Consider the following 6000-nt stretch of genomic DNA (forward strand, 5'->3'; position numbering starts at 1 on the left):
CCCCCATCAATAGCCTGTTCTCACTTCTTCCTTTGTATGTTTCCAGACAATGGGAAGCATATCATTAATGCTTCCTTTACTTCCTTTACACGAGTGATTCTATGTTCCTTGTATAAAGGCCCTATTATTTAAGTTTAACTTTTGTGACTATAAAATTAGTTTTAGACTATGGTGGTTCTAAGGGGTTTGGTTCCAAAGTAGTTACAATAGACAGAAATTTTTAAGGCACTAAGCAGGCATAGTTAACATGATTGATGGTAAAATCCACATTAGATAAGACTAACATAAAAAAAGGAATAACACACTAGCAAAATGGCAAAAGGGAGAGATTGAATATTTTAATGAGGATAAAGACAAGGCTGTGTTGGAGTGAGGGAATAGGGGAGATTGGAATAATAGATGGTGGCAGTTAGAATAAGATTTTTGGAACTCAGAATCAGAAATATTATAAGTAACCTGTACTCTGAAGAAAGGAAATAAGATTTGGAGCTCTGTCTTAAGTATTCCTATTTAGCTTTATTTGGGATATATTGTAGTTAAAAGACTGAACACATAATAAAAATCTACCTAATAAAAATGTTACTTCTTGCACATTTTCTCAGAAAAATATTTGACATCTGTATGATGTAAAAACAGGGGTACAAAAATCACTTTATTGAATTCACATATCATTTCTAAGATAAAAATTGAAAGATTCAAAGTCATATGCCATGATAGAAAAAGAAACTGCTAATACATGCCTTTTTCAACACAAAAATTATTTGATAGAAAATATGATTTCAGTTTAAGTTAACGTGATATATAAAAACTTATTAATATAGTTTCTTTCTAAATAAAGCACTTGTGGTACCAAAATCTGAATCAGTGGAAACAATGGGTGAATAACTGATTAAATTATTAGAAGAATTGCGTTTGCCATGTACTTGACTTACCTCAAAGGTGGGTCTTTAAACTAGTCAAAGTTTAATTCACATAGCTAAGCATTATTGTAGAAATATATTTTTCTCTACTTTTTCAGGACAATAAAAAGGATTTTCTAAAAAAGACATCACTAGATGACTATATTCTCACTTTGGAATTTATAAGTAATTATAATTGATCCTACACAACTCTGTCACTAAAAACAATGATAAGATTAATGGGGAAAATAAAATCTACTATCACTTAGTGAGAAAATCTTTATGAAATATTTGGTCTTTCTGTAGAACAAAAGGACCTTTTGTTGAATGTGTAGAGAAGCTTTGGGAATGAGTGTTCTGAAATGAGCACTATAATTTGGTGATTTATATTCAATATTCCAATTGTATTGAGATACTTATTTATTCATTCTTTCAAAAGACACTTGATGGAGATTGGAAATACAAGGCTAAATACAACCATGTCCTTTCCTGATCTTTTGAAATCCAAAGCCCTGGCTTCATAGATAAAAAACCTCAGGAGTTTTAATGCTCAAAACATTATTTTTTATAATCTGCTGAGCAAGAAAGGCTACCTGACATGGGAGAAGGGGCTTTTATTAATCAAGTGTTTCTATGGTCTTCCCTGAGGTTATGCAAAAATGTGGAATTTGTTGAAATGCATTGAGGAAACTCATGTTATTGTCTAATCTACTTTAAAGTCAAAGGATATGATGTGAATATATTTCAGAAATATATTAATAATTTAAAATTTTAATTGAACATCTGCAAATGCAGATATGTATTTGGTATCCCTGTTGATTTTTTTTGTTATTTCATTTATTTGTTAATCCTCACCCAAGGATATTCTTTCCCTTGATATTTAGAGAGAGTGGAAGGAGAAAAGAAGAAGAGGGAGAGAGAAAGTGAGAGAGAGAGAGAGAGAGAGAGAGAGAGAGACATTGATGTGAGAGAGACATATCAATTGGTTGATTCCTGTAAGTGCCCCAACCAGGGTCAGGGATGGAACCTGCAATCCAGGTAAGTGCCCTTGACCTGAAATAGAATCAGAGACCCTTCGGTGGGAGGGCCAGCACTCCACTAGTTAGGGTTCACTGTTGATTTAAGAGTGATTGATGATATGTTTCTACATAATATTGAGTAGATATGATCTTAAATTTTTTTACTAAAAGAATATTATTGTATTTCATTGAGTCTAAGATGCCATGAGTGGCAAATACATCTTTAATTTAAGTGCAATTTAAAAAACCTGCAAATGACATATAGATATTGGTAAAAATCTTTTAAATATCTTAAAATGGAAAAATTAATATTGAAATCAAGAAAATCAAATATTACATATTACACACAAATACACACATATTTTTTCTTTTCCTCATTTTTCGGTAAATGTGATTCACATACAGCTGTCAGAAATAATATAGACAGAACCTCTTTAGCCTTGATCCACTTTAATCGAATGATAGCATCTCTCAAAACTACAGTACAATATCCCATTCAAGAAGTTGACGTTGCTGCAATCCACTATCTTATTTATATTTCCCCAGTTTTACATGCACTGATCCGTGTGTGTGTGTGTGTGTGAGTGTGTGTGTGTGTGTATGTGTGTGTGTTGGGATATGAAAATTTTCACATGTATCTATTTGTGTATCCATCATCATATTCAAGGTATGAAACAATTCCATTACAGCTATTACAGCCATGACATCTCATTTTGCCCTGTCCTACCTTCTAACCCTAAACATCAAACTTAACCCCTGACAACTACTAATCTCTTTTTCATTTCTATAAATAGTTTAAAGTTCAAGATTGTTATATAAGTGTAATTACATAGTATGTAATCTTTTGGTGTTGGTTCTTTTCAGTCAGCATAATCCCCTGGAGGTTCATCCAAGTTGTAGCATGTACAAAAGCTTCCTTCCTTTTTATTGTTAAGTAATATTCCATAGTATAATGTACCACAGTTTAAACATTCACCTGGTGAAGAATATCTGGGTTGCTTCTAGTTTGAGGATACAACAAGGAAAGCTGCTCTGAAGAACCAAGTACAGATTAACGTAATTTTTTGTGAACATATTTTAATTTCTTTGGAATAAATGTACAAGAGTGCAATTGCTGGGCCTTATAGTAATTATATGTTTAATTTTACAAGAAAGTTTCAAACTTTTTGTTCAGCATGAAAAACAGTTACCCATTTTTAACGGAGGATCTCACCATCATTTTGCGTTATCACTATTTTTTTAAATATTAACCATTCTGATAGGTATATAGTGATATATTGTTTTAATTTGTATTCTTTAATGGCTAATAATGCAGAATATTTTATGTGCTTGAATTGTTTGCTTGTTTTAAATGTTGAGCTCTGAAAGTTCTGTATATATTCTAGATACTAATCTTTTATTAAATATGCAGTTTGCAAATACTTTCTCCCTATGTGTAGCTTTACTTTTCATCCACTTCACAAGGTATTTCACTTAACAAAAGTTATAAATTTAATAAAATCCAATTTATCAATTTTCCCTTTTATGGATTTTTATTTTGGTGTCAAGTATAAGAGCATGCTTCCTAGCCCTTGATTTAAAAGATGTTCATGTTTTTCCCCCTAAAAGTTTTGTGGTTTTGCATTTATGTCAGTGATTCATTTTGAATTAATTTTTCTGTAAAGTGTAAAGTTTAGGTTGAGAGTTTTTGTTTGTTTTCTGCCTATATGGATGCCTCGTTGCTGTAGTAACATTTATTTTAAAAGCTATCTTTTCTCCTTGGAATCATTTTTGTAACTCTATTGAAATTTTTGTAACATAAGTATGTATTTTTGAACTTCAAAATAAAACAACATTGGTCTTTTGGCTTTAGTGCTATTTCTTATGTCTGACACAAATTTAGCAATTTAATTTGTAAGTTACTTAATCTTTTTACATGTCAATGTTATTTTCTATAAAGATAAAGTCTTAGATTTTATACTTTCTACATTGCTTTAAAAAAACTTTATACAAGTGAGACAAAAACAAATAATTACAAGTTTGAAAAAGGTATATTTTCTTTTGTCACAAGATTGCATGTATAAAATAAATAATAAATATCATAATTCTAGACATAACAGAAAGTAATATGAAGATTTCAAACTATGCATACCTGACATGAAGCCACTTACATCCTAAGAATGACTGAGATACTAGCATCCTTTTATTCATATTTACTACATTTTTTCCCCAAACAATGGCTATTTTTAGAGCAATGTGATAATCAAAATACACACTTCATAAAGCCTCTAGGTTCTGCTGTAAAATATTCAAGTTCAAATTCTCCTCCCAGAGTGGGCCAATTATCTCAGACATCAGACTATACTTTTTTTTTTAAGAAAAAAAGGCTACTAAACATGAAAAGGATATGATATAAAGTTGTACTTATATAGGAAATACTCAACTTCTGAAAAAAGGTGTGGTCAAAATTTCATTTGTATGTCAAGACTAGGTTTTAACTTATAAAAGAACTCTCTCACCTACAGTATAGAGCAAGTTGGGTTTGGAGGCCATTCTATGGAGTGACTAGAATTTAAAGCATTAGTATTCCCATCTGTCATGAACTTCTGTGGGTCCTGGAATTACTCATAAAAGGTCTACCCAAATTCTATTCATAATAACCTGGAAAATATTTTATGCATACAAAACCAACAAATTCCATTTGGGGTAAGCAATGAACATATATAGCTTGTTTCAAAGAGTTATATTTTACTCAGGACATGGAAATCACTCTTCACAACTTTTAGCAGAAAGGAAATTTTCAATGACTATGTTTTCTAGGCTTGCGTATTTGGTATGATATTCATGTCAAACAGCATCCTCATAAGCTTTCTGACCTCAGATTTTAATGAGAAAATGTTACCTTGTTCAAGAAGACCTTATTTTCAAGCCAAATATTGAAAATACATTAAGACAAATGTATATATTTATTTGTCTTTAAAATTGCAATTCCTCTTCCTAAGCTTTGAATGAAAAATGGTTGTAAAGAACCATTCTTCAGTTATTGGAAAGCTAAATCCATTGTTAAATTTGCTGAATTACTCAATTATTGCAGAAAAGTCCTACAAAGATCGCCAAGGGTGATGGTAATGAATGAAATTGATCTAATCTTGCAATATGAAAAGAATTTCTTGGAGTGAAACACTTGTTTCACAGATAAATCTTCAGGGAAATAACTGGCTAAAGCATCCTTTTTTTTCATGGAAGGAAACTTATTAAAATGACATAAGAGAAAGCATGGACATTTTAAATCCTAAAGCAAGCTCGTCGATTACAGTCTCACTATAATACTGGCTTTGAGGGAGTTTGTAACTATCTTGAGAAATTAAAATGCCACAATTCTTGGCTCAGTTATATATGTACATTCTTGGCCAGGTTCTTTTAATTCTTCATGTGTTGTAATGTGAATTTTAATTTCCTTTATGATCTGTCAGGTGCAGGCTTCAAGACTTGTGAGACTACTAGGCATCTTTGATCTACTTTAAAGCCTGGCACTGATAAATGACACTCTGGCTTTCCTTCAGAAAGCAAAGCTACTTCATGACAGTATTGGACCCCGTGATGAAGTATAGTTCTATGATACTTACAGCTTTCGAAGTTCTTTCATTTATATTTGGTTACTTGAATACTGTAGCGACCTCAGAAACTGTTATAACAACTGTGATACTTCTTTAATTCATTTTGTCAGCTATTCCATTTCATGACAGCAGGTGACTATAGTTACAGAAAGAAAGAAAGAAAGAAAGAAAGAGAGAGAGAGAGAGAGAGAGAGAGAGAGAGAAAGAAAGAAAGAAAAGAAAGAAAGAAAGAAAGAAAGAAAGAAAGAAAGAGAAAGAAAGAAGAAGAAAGAAAGAAAGAAAGAAAGAAAGAAAGAAAGAAAGAAAGAAAGAAAGAAAGAAGGGAGAAAGAAAGAGAGAAAGAAAGAAAGAGAGAAAGAAAGAAAGAAAGAAAGAAAGAAAGAAAGAAAGAAAGAAAGAAAGAAAGAAAGAGAAAGAAAGAAAGAAAGAAAGAAAGAAAGAAGGAAGGAAGGAAGGAAGGAAGGAAGGAAGGAAGGAAGGAAGGAA

The sequence above is a fragment of the Myotis yumanensis genome, unplaced genomic scaffold (genome assembly GCF_028538775.1).
Source record: "Myotis yumanensis isolate MYYU_CA2020_CCGP unplaced genomic scaffold, mMyoYum1.0.hap1 SCAF_3, whole genome shotgun sequence".
NCBI classification, from domain to species: Eukaryota; Metazoa; Chordata; class Mammalia; order Chiroptera; family Vespertilionidae; genus Myotis; species Myotis yumanensis.